This window comes from Eulemur rufifrons, unplaced genomic scaffold (assembly GCF_041146395.1).
Source record: "Eulemur rufifrons isolate Redbay unplaced genomic scaffold, OSU_ERuf_1 scaffold_33, whole genome shotgun sequence".
Lineage (NCBI taxonomy): Eukaryota > Metazoa > Chordata > Mammalia > Primates > Lemuridae > Eulemur > Eulemur rufifrons.
This window is the reverse complement of record NW_027182816.1, coordinates 1,917,820-1,934,304: the sequence shown is the minus strand read 5'-3', so window position 1 is coordinate 1,934,304 and position 16,485 is coordinate 1,917,820.

The window sequence follows — 16,485 nt, the reverse complement described above, 5'->3', positions numbered from 1 at the left end:
TAGGCGTTAGAGTAAGGGTTAAGAGATAGGGTTAGGTTTAATGCTTAGGATTAGGGTTAGGGTTTGGGGTTAAAGCAAGTGTTAGGGGTTAGGTTTAAGGATCAAAGGTTAGTGTTATTTTTAGCTGTAGTGTTAGGGTTAGGGATAAGGGATAAGGTTGGCGTGAAGGTTTTCCTTACTGTTAGGGTTAAGGGTCATGCTTAGATTAAAGGTTAAGGTTAGGGTCAGTGTTAAGGGTTAGGGTGAGGGTTAACGGTTACGGTAAAGGTTAAGCGTTAGTGTTAGGGATTAGCGATTAAGGTTTTTGGTAAGTGTTAGGTTAGGAGTTAGTGTCTTATGAAGGGGTATGGTTAGAATTAGGATAGGGGTTAGTGTTAGGGTTAGGTTTCGGGGTTAGGTTTAGGGTAAAAGGATAGGATTACGGTTAAGTGTTGGGCTCAGGTTTAGGGTTAAAGTTTAGTGTTAGGGTTAATGTTTAGTGTTATGGTCCAGTTTAAGTGTTAGGGTGAGGGTTAACGGTTAGGATTAGGCCTACAGGTTGGGGATATAGTGAGGGTTCAGTGTTAGGGTTAGGTTTAGGGTTCAGGGTTAGGGTTAGCTGTAGGGGTTATGGTTAGGGTTAGGTGTTAGGTTAGTGTCAGGGTTAGGTCTAGTCGTGAGGGTAAGGTTTAGGCTTAGCTTTAAGAGCTAGGGTTAGGTTGAATGGATAGGATTAGGATTAGGGTTAAGGGTTAGGGTAAGGCTTAGGGGTTAGGGTGAAGGGTTAAGGGTTTTTGTTAGGCATAGCGTTGGGGTTAGAAGTAACTGTTACTGTCAGTGTTAGGGTTGTAGGCAGGGTTACGGTTAGAGTTAGTGGTTGAGAATTAGGGTTAGGGATTAGGTGTTACAGTGATGACTAGGAGACAGGGTTAGAATTATGGGATAGGGGTTGTTCTCAGGGAATGGGTTATGCACTAACGTTAGGATAAGAGATTAAAGTTAGGCTCACGGTGAGGTTTCCGTGTTAAGGGGAGAAATAGGAACAGGGTTAGGTGTTATGTTCAGGGTGAGGGATATCTGTTACAGGTATTGTTTATGCTTAGTGCACGGGCCCTGTCTGCCTTAGGCGGGGGTGGGGGGAGGTTAGGGGACTGGGATTGTCACCAGGATCCCACTGTATCGGACTCTGGGTATGGGCCCGTGGATTTCATGCAGGACACAGTGGTAGAGCCTCCTTTCACGCATGGCATGGGAGGATTGCAGGCTTTCTAAACTCTAAGAAAGCAAGAAGTCTGAGAATTAGATTTAGGGTTAGGATTCTGGTTAGGGTTAAGGATGAAGTTTAGTGTTAGGGTGAGGGCTTAGGGTTAGGGATTAGGGTTAGGGTTAAAGGTTACTCTTAGGTTTAACAGTTACAGTTCGGTTTAGGGTTGAGGTTTACGGTTAGGGTTAAGATGAGGGGTTAGGGTTTGGTATAGGGTTAGGGTTAGGTACAGGGTTAGGGTTAAGTGTTAGGTTTCGGGTTGAAGATTAGGATTAGGGTTACCATTAAAGGTTAGCGTGAGAGTTAATGGTTAGGGTTAAGGTTATGAGTTAGGGTTAGGGTTTAGGTTTAGGTTTAAGGGTTAGGGTTAGTTTTAGGGTTCGAGTTATGTGTTAGGGTTTGTGTTAGAGGTTAGGGTTAGGTTTACTGTCCACGGTTAGGGTTACGTTTAGGGGTTAGCATTAGGGTTAAGGTTTAGGTATAGGGTAAGGGTGTAGAGTTAGTGTTGGGCTTTAGGCTCGGGGCTTAGGTTCAGGGTCAGGGGTTAGGGTTGGTGGTAGGGCTTAGATTTATCAGTCAGTTTAAGGGCACAGGACCTGGTTAATCTACGGTGAGAGGGGTGCGGTCGGAGTCATCACGAAAGCACAACATCATTCCCTGGGCCCTGGGACAAGACCTACATGCAGGACTCAGGCGGAGCCTCATCTCACACATGGCATGGCTGTATTGTAGGCTTGCTTCACTCGGGAATGGAAGTAGTGTGAGAATTAGGGTTAGGGTTGGGGTTAGGGGTTTCAACTTAGGGGTTAGGTTTGGAGTCAGGGTTAGGTGCTAGGGATTAGTGGTTAGGGTTAGAGTTAGTGTTACGGGTTACGTGTTAAGTCTGGTTTAGGGGGCCAGGGTAAGGTTTAGGTTTGGAGTTAGCGTTAGGGTTAGGCGTTAGGGTTAAGGGATAGGGTTAGGGTTAAGGGTTAGCTTTAGGGTTAGGGTTCAGGTTTAGGGTTAGGGTCAGGGTTAAGGGTTAGGGTGAGGTTTAACAGTTAGGGTTAGGGTTAGGGGGTTAGGGATAGGTTTAGGGTTAAGGGTGAGGTGTATGGTTCAGGTTTAAGGTTAGCGTTAGGGGCTTAGGGTTAGTCTTAACTGTAGGTCAGCATGGGGGTTAGATCTCTAGGCATTAGGGTAAAGGTCAGGGTTAGGGTTAAGAGTTACGGTTATGTTTAATGGTTAGGATTGGGATTAGGGTTAAGAGTTAGGGTTAAGGTTAGGGGTTATGACTAAGGATCAACGGTTAGGGTTATTTTTAGGCATAGGGTTAGCGTAAGGGGTTAGGGTTAGTGTTAGTGTTGTTGGTAGGGTTAAGGTTAGGGTTGGCGTTTCAGAATTAGGGATTAGGTGTTATGGTTATGGCTAGGAGTTAGGGTTAGATTTACGGTATAGGTCTTGTTCTCAGGGTGTCATGCATTAACGTTAAGATAAGGGGTTAAAGTTAGGGTTATGGTGAGCTTTACCTCTTAAGGTGAGCAGTAGGATCAGTCTTAGGTGTTATGTTCTGGGTTAGGGTTATGGGTGAGGGGTAGGGTTTATCCTTAGGGCACGGGCCCTGTATGCACTAGGAGGTGAAGTTAGGGGTCTGTGATGGTCGCTGGGAACCCACTCTATCGTACGCAGTGTATGGGCCTCTGGGTTTCATGCAGGACACTGTGGCAGAGCCGGCTTTCATGCATGGCTTAGTAGGATTGTAGGCTTTCAAAACTCTGAGAAAGCAAGAAGTCTGAGAATTAGATTTCGGGTTAGGATTACGGCACGGTTTAGGGATGAATAGTAGTAGTTAGGGTGAGGGCTTAGGGTTAGGGGTTAGGGTTAGGGTTAGGGTTGCTGGTAGGGTGAAGGTTAGGGTTGACGTTTTAGAATTAGGGATGAGGTGTTACGGTTATGACTATGGTTTAGGATTAGAATTACGGGATAGGGCTTCTTCTCAAGGTGTTATGCATTCACGTTAAGTTAAGGGGCTAAGTTAGGGTTACGGGGAGGTTTATGTTTTAAGGTGAGCAATAGCATCAGGGTTAGGTGTTATGTCAGGGTGAGGGTTATCTGTTAGGTGTAGTGTTTATTCTTAGCGTACGGGCCCTGTCTGCACTGGGCGGGGGGCGGGGGTTAGGGGGATGGGATTGTCCCCGGGAACCACTCTATCGTACGCTGGGTATGGGCTCCTGGGTTTCATGCAAGACACAGTGGCAGAGCCCCCTTTTACTCATGGCATGGGAAGATTGTAGGCTTTCTAAACTCTGAGAAAGCAAGAACTCTGATAATTAGATTTAGGGGTAGGATTCTGGTAATGTTTAGGGATGAAGATTAGTGTCAGGGTGGGGTCTTAGGTTAGGGGTTGGGGTTAAAGGTTAGTGTTAGGTTTAACAGTTAAAGTTAGGTTTACGGTTAAGTCTCAGGGATAGGGTTAAGGTTTGGGTTTAGCGTTTGGCACAGGGGTAGGCTTCAGTGTTAGCTTCATGGTTAAAGATTAGGAGTAGGGTTAGTGTGAGGGTTAAGGGTAAGGGTCAAGATTAAGGGTTCAGGTTGGGGTTAGGCTTAGGTTTCGGGTTAGGGGTTAGGGTTAGGCTTAGGGTCTAGGGTTAGGATTAGGGTTAAGTGTTGGACTTAGGGTTGGGGTTTAGTGTTAAGTTTATCGTTAAGGATTAGGGTTAGGGTCAGGGTTAAATGTTTGGGTGCGGGTAATGGTTAGGGTCAGGGTTAAGGTTTATGGATAGGGTTAGTGTTAAGGGTTTACGGGTAGGTTTAGGGTTCAGGGTTAGAGTTAGCATTAGGGCTTAAGGTTAGGATTAGGTGGTAGGTTAGATTTAGGGTTAGATCTAGGCGTTAGAGTAAGGATTAAGAGATAGGGTTAGGTTTAATGCTTAGGATTAGGGTTAGGGTTTGGGGTTAAAGTAAGTGTTAGGGGTTAGGTTTAAGGATCAAAGGTTAGTGTTATTTTTAGCTGTAGTGTTAGGGTTAGGGATAAGGGATAAGGTTGGCGTAAGGGTTTTCCTTACTGTTAGGGTTAAGGGTGAGGCTTAGATTAAAGGTTAAGGTTAGGGTCAGCGTTAAGGTTTAGGGTGAGGGTTAACGGTTTCGGTAAAGGTTAAGTGTTAGTGTTAGGGATTAGCGATTAGGGTTTTTGGTAAGTGTTAGGGTTAGGAGTTAGTGTTTTATGAAGGGGTATGGTTAGAATTAGGATTGGGGTTAGTGTTAGGGTTAGGTTTCGGGGTTAGGTTTAGGGTAAAAGGATAGGATTAGGGTTAAGGGTTGGGCTCAGGTTTAGGGTTAAAGTTTAGTGTTAGGGTTAATGTTTAGTGTTATGGTCCAGTTTAAGTGTTAGGGTGAGGGTTAACGGTTACGATTAGGCTTAGAGGTTGGGGATATAGTGAGGGTTCAGTGTTAGGGTTAGGTTTAGGGTTCAGGGTTAAGGTTAGCTGTAGGGGTTATGGTTAGGGTTAGGTGTTAGGTTAGTGTCAGGGTTAGGTCTAGTCGTGAGGGTAAGGTTTAGGGTTAGCTTTAAGAGCTAGGGTTAGGTTGAATGGATAGGATTAGGATTAGGGTTAAGGGTTAGGGTAAGGCTTAGTGGTTAGGGTGAAGGGTTAAGGGTTTTTGTTAGGCATAGCGTTGGGGTTAGAAGTAACTGTTACTGTCAGTGTTAGGGTTGTAGGCAGGGTTACGGTTAGAGTTAGCGGTTTAGAATTAGGGTTAGGGATTTGGTGTTACAGTGATGACTAGGAGATAGGGTTAGAATTATGGGATAGGGGTTGTTCTCAGGGAATGGGTTATGCACTAACGTTAGGATAAGAGGTTAAAGTTAGGCTCACGGTGAGGTTTCCGTGTTAAGGGGAGAAATAGGAACAGGGTTAGGTGTTATGTTCAGGGTGAGGGATATCTGTTACAGGTATTGTTTATGCTTAGTGCACGGGCCCTGTCTGCCTAAAGCGGGGGTGGGGGGAGGTTAGGGGGCTGGGATTGTCACCGGGAACCCACTGTATCGTACTCTGGGTATGGGCCCGTGGGTTTCATGCAGGACACAGTGGTAGAGCCTCCTTTCACGCATGGCATGGGAGGATTGCAGGCTTTCTAAACTCTAAGAAAGCAAGAAGTCTGAGAATTAGATTTAGGGTTAGGATTCTGGTTAGGGTTAAGGATGAAGTTTAGTGTTAGGGTGAGGACTTAGGGTTAGGGATTAGGGTTAGGGTTAAAGGTTACTCTTAGGTTTAACGGTTACAGTTCGGTTTAGGGTTGAGGTTTACGGTTAGGGTTAAGATGAGGGGTTAGGGTTTGGTAAAGGGTTAGGATTAGGTACAGGGTTAGGGTTAAGTGTTAGGTTTCGGGTTGAAGATTAGGATTAGGGTTAGGATTAAAGGTTAGCGTGAGAGTTAACGGTTAGGTTAAGGTTAAGAGTTAGGGTTAGGGTTTAGGTTTAGGGTTAAGGGTTAGGGTTAGTTTTAGGGTTCGAGTTATGTGTTAGGGTTTGTGTTAGAGGTTAGGGTTAGGTTTACTGTCCACGGTTAGGGTTACGTTTAGGGGTTAGCATTAGGGTTAAGGATTAGGTTTAGGGTAAGGGTTTAGAGTTAGTTTTGGGCTTTAGGCTCGGGGCTTAGGTTCAGGGTCAGGGGTTAGGGTTGGTGGTAGGGCTTAGATTTATCGGTCAGTTTAAGGGCACAGGACCTGGTTAATCTACGGTGAGAGGGGTGCGGTCGGAGTCATCACGAAAGCACAACATCATTCCCTGGGCCCTGGGACAAGACCTACATGCAGGACTCAGGCGGAGCCTCATCTCACACATGGCATGGCTGTATTGTAGGCTTGCTTCACTTGGGAATGGAAGTAGTGTGAGAATTAGGGTTAGGGTTGGGATTAGGGGTTTCCAGTTAGGGGTTAGGTTTGGAGTCAGGGTTAGGTGCTAGGGATTAGTGGTTAGGGTTAGAGTTAGTGTTACGGGTTAGGTGTTAAGTCTGGTTTAGGGGGCCAGGGTAAGGTTTAGGTTTGGAGTTAGCGTTAGGGTTAGGCGTTAGGGTTAAGGGATAGGGTTAGGGTTAAGGGTTAGCTTTAGGGTTAGGGTTCAGGTTTAGGGTTAGGGTCAGGGTTAAGGGTTAGGGTGAGGTTTAACAGTTAGGGTTAGGGTGAGGGGGTTAGGGTTAGGATTAGGGTTAAGGGTTAGGTTTATGGTTCAGGTTTAAGGTTAACATTAGGGGGTTATGGTTAGTGTTAACTGTAAGTCAGTGTTAGGGTTAGATCTCTAGGCATTAAGGTAAAGGTTAGGTTTAGGGTTAAGTGTTAGGGTTATGTTTAATGGTTAGGCTTGGGATTAGGGTTAAGGGTTAGGGTTAAGGTTAGGGGTTATGACTAAGGATCAACGGTTAGGGTTATTTTTATGCGTAGGTTTAGGGTAAGGGCTTAGGGTTAGTGTTAGTGTTGTTGGTAGGGTTAAGGTTAGGGTTGGCGTTTCAGAATTAGGGATCAGGTGTTATGGTTATGCCTAGGTGTTAGCGTTAGAATTACAGTATAGTGCTTGTTCTCAGGGTGTCATGCATTAACGTTAATATAAGGTGTTAAAGTTAGGGTTATGGTGAGCTTTACCTCTTAAGGTGAGCAGTATGATCAGGCTTAGGTGTTATGTTCTGGGTTAGGCTTATGGGTGAGGGGTAGGGTTTATGCTTAGGGCACGGGCCCTGTATGCACTAGGAGGCAAAGATAGGGGCCTGTGATGGTCGCTGGTAACCTACTCTATCGTATGCAGTGTATGGGCCTCTGGTTTCCTGCAGGACACTGTGGCAGAGCGGGCTTTCATGCATGGCTTAGTAGGATTGTTGGCTTTCAAAACTCTGATAAAGCAAGAAGTCTGAGAATTAGACTTAGGGTTAGGATTACGGCACGGTTTAGGGATGAAGATTAGTGTTAGGGTGAGGGCTTAGGGTTAGGGGTTAGGGTTAGGGTTAGGGTTGATGGTAGGTTGAAGTTTAGGGTTGGCACTTTAGAATATGGATGAGGTGTTATGGTTATGGCTAGGGGTTAGGTTTAGAATTATGGGATAAGGGGATAAATTAGGGTTATGGTTAGGTTTATGTTTTAAGGTGAGTAACAGGATCAGGGTTAGGTTTTATGTTTGGAATTAGGGTTATCTGTTAGGGATAGTTTTTTTGCTTAGCGCACGGGCCCTGTCTTCACCAGGAGGGGGGGGTTAGGGACTAGGATTTCCACTGGGAACCCGCTCTATCATGCACTAGTTATGGGCCCCCCGGTTTCTTGCAGGACACAGTGGCAGAGCCTCCTTTTACTCATGACATGGGAGAATTGTAGGCTTTCTAAACTCTGAGAAAGCAAGAAGTCTGAGAATTAGATTTAGGGGTAGGTTTATGGTAATGTTTAGGGATGAAGGTTAGTGTTAGGGTGCGTTCTTAAGGTCAGTGGTTAGGGTTAATGGTTAGTGTTAGGTTTAACAGTTACAGTCAGGTTTATGGTTATGTTTTAGGGTTAGGGTTAAGGTTAAGGTTTAGCATTTGGTACTGTGTTAGGCTTAAGTTTTAGCTTTAGGGTTAAAGATTAGGATTAGGGTTAGGGTTAAGGGCTAGTGTGAGGGTTAATGGTAAGGATCAAGACTAAGGGCTAGGGTTTTTGTTAGTGTTAGGAATAAGTCTTCGTGTAGGCTTTAGGGTTAGCGTTAAGTGTTATGGTTAGGGTTAGGTTTAGGGTTCATGGTTAGTGTTATGTTTAGGGGTTAGTGTTAGGGTTAGGGCTTAGGTTTAGGGTAAGGTTTTAGAGTTCGTGTTCAGCGTTACGGTCGGAGCTTATGTTTACGGTTAGGGGTTAGTGTTAGTGTTAGGGCTGAGATTTAGCTGTTAGTTTAAGGGCACAGGACCTGTTTTATCTACGGTGAGAAGGGTGCTGTCGGAGTCTCCACGAAAGCACAAAATCGTTCCCTGATCCTTGGGAAAGGACCTACATGCAGGACTCAGGTGGAGCCTCATCTCACGCATAGTATAGCTGTATTGTAGGCTTGCTTCACTCTGAGAATGGAAGTAGTGTGAGAATCAGGGTTAGGGTTTGGGTTAGGGGTTTGGAGTTTGGGATTATGGTTCGAGTCAGGGTTAGGTCCTAGGGATTAGGAGTTAGGGTTAGTGTTAGGGATAGGGGTTAGTTGTTGGGTTTGGGTTAGGGTGCTAGGGTTAGGTTTAGGGTTGGGGTTAATATTAGGGTTAGCGTTTAGGGTTAAAGGATAGGATTATGGTTAAGGGTTTGGCTTAGGGTTAGGGTTAAGGGTTAGTGTTAAGGTTTAGGGTTAAGGTCAGGGTTACGTGTTAGGGTGAGGGTTAACAGTTAGGGTTATGGTTAGGGTCTTAGGGGTAGGGTTAGGGTTAGAATTAGGGGTTAGGATTAAGGGTGAAGTGTTAGGGTTATTTTTAGGCATAGTTTTAAAGTTAGGGGCTAGGGTAATGTTTGGTTTGATGGTAGGTTTAAGGTTAGGGTTAGCGGTTTAGAATTCGCATTAGGGATTAGGTGTTATGGTTATGGCTTGGAGTTAGGGTTAGAATTCAGAGATAGGAGTTGTTCTCAGGGTAAGTGTTATGCATTAACGTTATGATAAGGGGTTAAATTTAGGGTTATGGTGAGATTTACATTTTAAGGTGAGCAATGGGATCAGGGTCAGGTGTTATGTTCAGGGTTATGGTTAGGGGTGAGGGGTAGGGTTTATGCTTACGACTCGGGCCCTGTCTGCACTAGGCAGGGGGGGAGGGGTTTGGGGTTGCGATTGTCATCGGGAACCCACTCTAGTGTATGCTGAGTATGGGCACTGGGGTTTCCGGCAGGACACAGTGGTAGAGCCTCCTTTTATTCATGGCATGGGAGGATTGTAGGCTTTCTAACGCTGAGAAAGCAAGAAGTTTGATAATTAGATTTAGGGTTAGGATTATAGTTAGGGTTAGGAATGAGGTTAGTGCTAGGGTGAGGGATTAGGGCTACGGATTATGGGTAGAGTAAAGGTTAAATGTTAGAGTTAGGTTTAACGGTTACAGTTAGGTTTAGGGTTACGTTTTAGGGTGAGGGTTATGGTTAGGGGTTAGGGTTTGGTACAGGGTTAGGGTTAAGTGTTAGGTTTAGGGTTAAAGATTAGAATTCGGATTAGGGTTGACGGTTAGTGTGAGTGTTAACGGTTAGGTTTGTGTTTAAGGGTTAGGGTTAGGGTTTAGGGCTAGTGTTAAGCGTTCGTGTTAGATTTGGGGTTAGAGTAAAGTGTTATGGTTAGGGTTATGGGTTAGCATTAGGGTTAAAGGTTAAGGGTTAGGTTTATTTTCAGGCACAGGGTTAGGATTAGGTGTTAGGGTTAGTGTTACCGTTAAGGTTTTTTGTAGGCTTAAGGTTAGGTTTAGCAGTTTAGAATTAGGGTTAGGGATTAGGTGTAATGGTTATGGTAAGGAGTTAGGGTTAGAATTAGGCATAGGGGTTGGTCTCAGGGTCAGTTTTATGCTTAAAGTTAGGGTAAGCGGTTAAAGTTAGTGTTACGGTGAGCTTTACATGTTAAGGTGAGCAATAGGATCAGGGTTAGGTTTTATGTTCAGGGTTATGGTTATGGGTTAGGGGCAGTGTTTATGCTTAGGGCACAGGCCCTGTCTTCACTAGGTGAGGGGGGGGGTTCGGAGGCTGGGATTGTCACCAGGAACCCACTCTATCGTATGCTGGGTATGGGCCTCTGGGTTTCATGCAGGGCACAGTGGCAGAGCCTCCTTTCATGCATGGCATGGGAGGATTGTAGGCTTTCTAAACTCTGAGAAAGCAAGAAGTCTGAGAATTAGATTTAGGGTTAGGATTACGGTTAGGGTTAGGGATGAAGTTTAGTGTTAGGGAGAGGGCTTAGTGTTAGGGATTAGGGTTTGGTACAGGGTTAGGGTTAAGTGTTCCGTTTAGGGGTACAGATTAGGATTACTGTTAGGTTTAAGGGTTAGCTGAGGGTTAACGGTTAGGGTTAAGGTGAAGGGTTAGGGTTAGGGTTTAGGGTTAGGATTAGGGGTTCGTGTTAGGTTTAGGGTTACACTTAAGTGTTAGGGTTTAGGTTCAGGTTTAGGGTTCATGGTTAGGGTTATGTTTAGGGGTTAGGTTTAGGGGTTAGGTTTGGTGTAAGGGTATAGTGTTAGTGAAGGGAGTTTGGGTCAGGGTTTCTGTTTAGGGTAGGGATTAGTGTTAGTGTTAGGACTTAGATTTAGCGATTAGTTTAAGGTCAGAGGACCTGTTTAATCTATGGTGAGAAGGGTGTGGAATGGGTCGCTGAGACACCACAGCATTGTACCCTAGGCCTTGGGCTCAGACCTACATGCAGGAATCAGGGGGAGCCTGTTCTCATGCATGGCATGGTTGTATTATAGGCTTGGTTAACTCTTAGAATGGAAGTGTGAGAATTAGGGTTATGGTTAGGGTTAGGGATTTGGGTTTAGGAGAGAGTGTTCAAATGAGGGTTAGGGGTTAGGCATTAGGGGTTAGGGTTAGTGTTAGGGTTAGGGGTTGGGGTGAGGGTTGGGTTAGGGGCTAGGGTTAGGTTTAGGGTTGGGGTTAGTGTTAGCATTCGAGTTAGGGATTAGAGTTAGGGTTAAGGGATAGGATTAGGGTTAAGAGTTTGGCTTAGGGTTCAGGTTAAGGGTTAGGGTTATGGTTAAAGATTAGTGTTAGTTTAAACAGTTACAGTTAGGTTTAGGGTTAAATTTTAGGGTGAGGGCTTTTTAAACTCTGAGAGAGGAAGACGTCTGAGATTAAGATTTAGGGTTAGGATTATGGTTAGGATTAGGGATGATGATTAGTGTTAGGGTGAGGGCTTAGGGTTAAGGGTTAGGGATAGAGTTAGGGTTAAGGTTAGTGTTAGTTTTAACGGTTAAAGTTAGGTTTAGGGTTAAGGTTTATTGTCAGGGTTAAGGTCAGGGGTTAGGGTTTCGTACAGGGTAAGAGTTAAGTGTTAGGTTTAGGGTTAAAGATTAGCATTATGGTTAGTGTTAAAGGTTAGTGTGAGGGTAAAAGTTTAGGGTTAAGTTTAAGGGCTAGGGTTAGGGGTTAGTGTTAGGGTTAAGGGGTCTTGTTAGGTGTAGGGTTACAGTTAAGTGTTATGGTTAGTGTTAGGGGTTACGGTTAGGCTTAGGGTTCATGGTTAGTGTAACACTTAGGGGTTAGGGCTAGGGTTAAATGATAGTGTTAGAGTTAAGGCTTAGGCTTTGGGTAAAGGTTTAGGGATAGGTTTAGAGGTTAGGGTTAGTGTCAGGGTTAAATGTTAGGGTGAGAGTTAACAGTTATGGTTAGGGTTATTGGTTAGGGGTTGGGTTTATGCTTAGGGCACGTGCCTTGTCTGCACTAGGCGGAGAGGTTAGGGGGCTAGCATATTCGCCGGGAAATCACTCTATCGTATGCTGGGTATTGGCCCCTGGGTTTCATGCTGGACACAGTGGCAGGGCCTCCTTTCACACATGGCATGGGAGGATTATAGGCTTTCTAAACTCTGAGAAAGAAAAAGTCTGAGAATTAGATTTAGGGTTAGGATTATGGTTAGAATTAGGGATGAAGTTTAGTGTTAAGGTGATGCCTTAGGGTTAGGGTCAGAGTTAAAGGTTAGTGTTAGGTTTAACAGTTACAGTTAGGTTTAGCGTTAAGGTTTAGTGTTAGGGTTCAGTTTAGGGGATAGGTTTTGGTACAGGTTAAGGTTTAAGTGTTAAGTTTAGAGTTAAAGATTACAATTAGGGTTAGGTTTAAAGGTAAGTGTGAGGATTAACGGTTAGGGTTAAGCATGAGGGTTAGGGATTAGGTTTAGTGTTAAGGGTTTATGTTAGTTTAGGGTTAGAGTTAAGTGTTATGGTTAGGGTTAGGGGTTAGGGTTAGATATAGGGTGCATGGTTAGGGTTACGTTTAGGGGTTAGGGTTATGGGTTAGGTTTAGGGTGAGTGTTTGGTGTTAGTGTTGGGCATTAGGATAAGGGCTTAGGTTTAGGGTTAGCGTTTAGGTTTAGTGTTAGGGCTTAGATTTAGCGGTTAGTTTAAGGGCACAGGACCTGTTTAATCTATGGTGAGAAGGGTGCAGAATTGGTCCCCTTGACACCACACCATCGTACCTGGGCCTTGGGCCCAGACCTACATGCAGGACTCAGGCGGAGCCTCTTCTCACTCATGGCATGGCTCTATTGTAGGCTTGGTGAACTCTGAAAATGGAGGAAGTGTGAGAATTAGGGTTATGGTTATGGTTAACTGTTTGGGGTTAGGGGTTAGGGTTCGAGTGTGGTTCAGGGGTTAGAAATTAGGAGTTAGTGTTAGTGTTAGGGTTAGGGGTTAGGGGTTAGTGTTGGTTTAGGGGCTAGGGTTAGATTCAGAGTTAGGGTTAGTGTTAGGGTTAGGGTTAGGGATTATGGTTAGGGTTAGGAATTAGGGTTAGGGTTAGGCTTAAGGGATAGGATTAGGGTAAAGGGTTAAGGCTTAGGGTTAGCATTAGGGATTAGGGTTAGGGTTAAGTGTTAGGGTTTTGGTCTGATTTAAGGGTTAGGGTGAGCGTTAACAGTTAGGGTTAAGGTTAATTGTTAGGATTGGGGGTTAGGCTTAAGGATTCGTATTAGGGTTAGGGTATAAGGGTGAGACTGAAGTCTTATGGTTAGGGACAGGGGTTTTGGTTTGGGATAAGGGTTAGGAGTTAGGGTTACTTTTAGGCATAGGGTAGGATTAGGGGTGAGGGTTAGGGTTAGGGTTAGTGTTAGGGTTGTTGGTAGTGTTAAGGTTAGGGTTAGCAGTTTAGAATTAGGGTTAGGGATTAGGTTTTATGGTTATGGCTAAGATTTAGGGTTAGAATTATGGGATAGGCGTTGTTCTCAGTGTAAGTGTTATGCATTAACTTTAGGAGATGCGGTTAAAGTTAGGGTTACAGTGTGGTCTACATGATAAGGTGAGCAGTAGGATCAGGGTTAGGTGTTACGTTCAAGGTTAGGGTTATATGTTAGGCGTACTTTTTATGCTTAGGGCACGGGCCCTGTCTGCACTCGGCGGGAGGATTAGGGGTCTAGGATTGTGGCCGAGAACTTTCTCTATCGTACACTGGGTATGGGTCCCTGGGTTTCATGCAGGACACAGTGGCAGAGCCTCTTTTCACGCATGGCATGGGAGGATTGTAGGCTTTCTAAACTCTGAGAAAGCAAGAAGTCTGAGAATTAGATTTAGGGATAGGATTATGGTTAGTGTTAAGGATAAAGTTTAGCATTAGGGTGAGGGCTTAGGGTTAGGGGTTAGAGTTACGGTCAGGGTTAAAGGTTAGTGTTAGGTTTAATGGTTACAGTTAGCTTTAGGGTCAAGTGTTAGGGTTAAGGTTAAGGTTAGGGGTTAGGTTTTGGTACAGGGTAAGGGTTAACTGTTAGGTTTAGGGTTAAAGATTACGATTAGGGTTAGGTTTAAGGGTTAGTGTGAGAGTTAACGGTTAGGGTTAAGGTTAAGTGTTAGGGTTAGTGGTTAAGTTTAGGTTTAAGTGTTCGTGTTAGGTTTAGGGTTAGAGTTAAGTGTTATGGTTAGGGTTTGGGGTTAGGGTTAGGTTTAGGGTTCATCGTTAGGGTTACGTTTAGGCATTAGGGTTATGGGTAAGGATTAGGGTAAGGGTTTAATGTTAGTGTTGGGCGTTAGGGTCAGGGCTTAAGTTTAGGGTTAAGGGTTAGTGTTAGAGTTAGCGTTAGGGCTTAGATTTAGAGGTTATTTTAAGGGCACAGGACCTGTGTGATCTATGGTGAGAAGTGTGCAGAATGGGTCATCGCCACACCACACCATCGTACCCGAGGCCTTGGGCCCAGACCTACATGCAGGTCTCAGGTAGAGCCTCTTCTCACGCATGGCATGGTTTTATTGTAGGCTTGGCTAACTCTGAGAATGGAGGAAGTGTGAGAATTATGGTTATGATTAGGGTTAGGTGTTTGGGGTTAGGGGTTAGTGTTCGCGTGAGGGTTAGGTGTTAGGGATTAGGGGTTAGGGTTAATGTTAGCATTAGGGGTTAACGGTTAGGGTTGGGTTAGGGACTAGGGATAGATTTAGCGTTGGGGTAGGGTTAGGGTTAGGGGTTAGGGTTTAGGGTTAAGGGATAGGATTAGGGTTAAGGGTTAAGGCTTAGGGTTAGCATTAAGGGATAGGGTTAGGGTTAAGGGTTAGGGTTACGGTCCGAGTTAAGGGTTAGGGTGAGGGTTAACAGTTAGGGTTAGGGTCATAAGTTAGGGATAGTGTTAGGTTTAAGGTCTAGGGTTAGGGTTAGAGGTAGCTTTACTGCTAAGATTAGGTCTCGGCATTAAGGTAAGGGTTAGTGTTAGGGTTAAGGGTTAGGGTTAGGTTTAATTGTTAGGATTAGGATCAGAATTAAGGGTTAGGCTTAGGGTTAGGGGATAGGGTTAGGGTTTAGGGTAAACTTTTAAGGTTATGTTTAGGGATAAGGTTAGGGTTAGCGTTTAAGGTTAGGGTTAGTATTAGGGTTGTTTGTAGGGTTAAGGTAATGTTTAGTGGTTAGAATTAGGGTTAGGGATTAGGGGTTACTGTTATGGCTAGGAGTTAGGGTTAGAATTAAGTGATAGGGGTTGTTCTTAGCATAAGTGTTATGCATTAACGTTAGGATAAGTGGTTAAAGTTAGGTTTACGGTGAGGTTTATGTGTTAAGGTGAGCAATAGGATCAGGGTTAGAATTATGAGTGAGGGGTAGGGTTTTGCTTAGGGTATGGGCCCTGTCTTCCCTAGGAGTGGGACTGAGGGGGATGCGATTGTCACCAGAAACCCACTCTATCGTATGCAGGGTATGGGCCCATGGGTTTCTTGTAGGACACTCTGGCAGAGCCTGATTTCACGCATGGTAAATGAGGATTGTAAGCTTTCCAATCTCTAAGAAAGTAAGAAGTCTGAGAATTAGATTTAAGGTTAGGATTATTGTTATGGTTAGGGATGAAGTTTAATCTTAGGGTGAGGGCTTCGGGTAAGGGGATACGGTTAGTTTTAGGGTTAAAAGTTACTGTTAGGTTTAACAGTTACAGTTAGACTTAGGGTTTAGGTTTAGGGTTAGGGTTAAGCTTAGGGGTTATGGTTTGGTACAGGGTTAGGGTTAAGTGTTAGGGTTAGGGTTAAAGATCATGACAAGGGTTAGAGTTAAGGGTTAGTTTGAGTGTTAACAGTTAGGGTTAAGGATAACTTTTAGGGTTAGGGGTTAGGATTAGTGTTAGGGCTGAGATTTAGCGGTTAGTTTAAGGGCACAGGACCTGTTTAATCTATGGTGAGAGTGGTGCACAGGGTCGCTGCGACACAACACCACCGTACGCTGGGCCTTGGGCCAAGACCTACATACAGGACTCAGGTGGAGCCTCTTCTCACGCATTACATGGCCGTATTGTAGGCTTGGTTAACTCTGAGAATGGAAGAAGTGTCAGAAATCGGGTTAGGGCTGGCTGTAGGTGTTTTTAACCCCTAACCCTAACACTAACCCCCTAATCCTAACCCTAACACTAACCCCAAGGTTAAATCTAACCTTAACCCCTACGACAACCCTAACCCTAACCCTAACCCCTCTCACTGTAGAATAAACAGGTCCTGTGCCCTTAAACTAACCACTAAATCTAAGCCCTAACATCAACCCTAACCTCTGACCCTAAACCTAAGCCCTGAGCCTAAAGCCCAACACTAACTCTAAACTCTTACCCTAAAGCTAATCCCTAACCCTAATGCTAACCTCTAAACGTAACCCTAACTGTGAACCCTAAACCTAACCCTAACCTCGAGCGCTAACCATAGCACTTAACTCTAACCCTAAACCTAACATGAACCCTTAATCCTAACACTAACCCTAACCCTAACTCTTAACTTTAACCCTGACTGTTAACCCTCACACTAACCTTTAAACCTAACCTTAATCGTAATCTTTAACCCTAAACCTAATATTTAACCCTAATCCTGTACCAAACCCTAAACTCTAACCTTAAACCTAACCATAAACCTTAACCCTGAACCTAACTGTAACGGTTAAAACTAAGAGTAACCTGTAACGCTACCCATAACCCCTAACTCTAAGCCTTCACCCTAACACTAACCTTGATCCTTAATCCGAACCCTAACCCTAACCCTAAATCTAATTCTCAGTCTTCTTGCTTTCTTAGAGTTTAGAAAGCCTACAATCCTCCCATGCCATGCGTGAAAGGAGGCTCTTCCACTGTGTCCTGAATGAACCGCTGGGGCCCATGGCCAGAG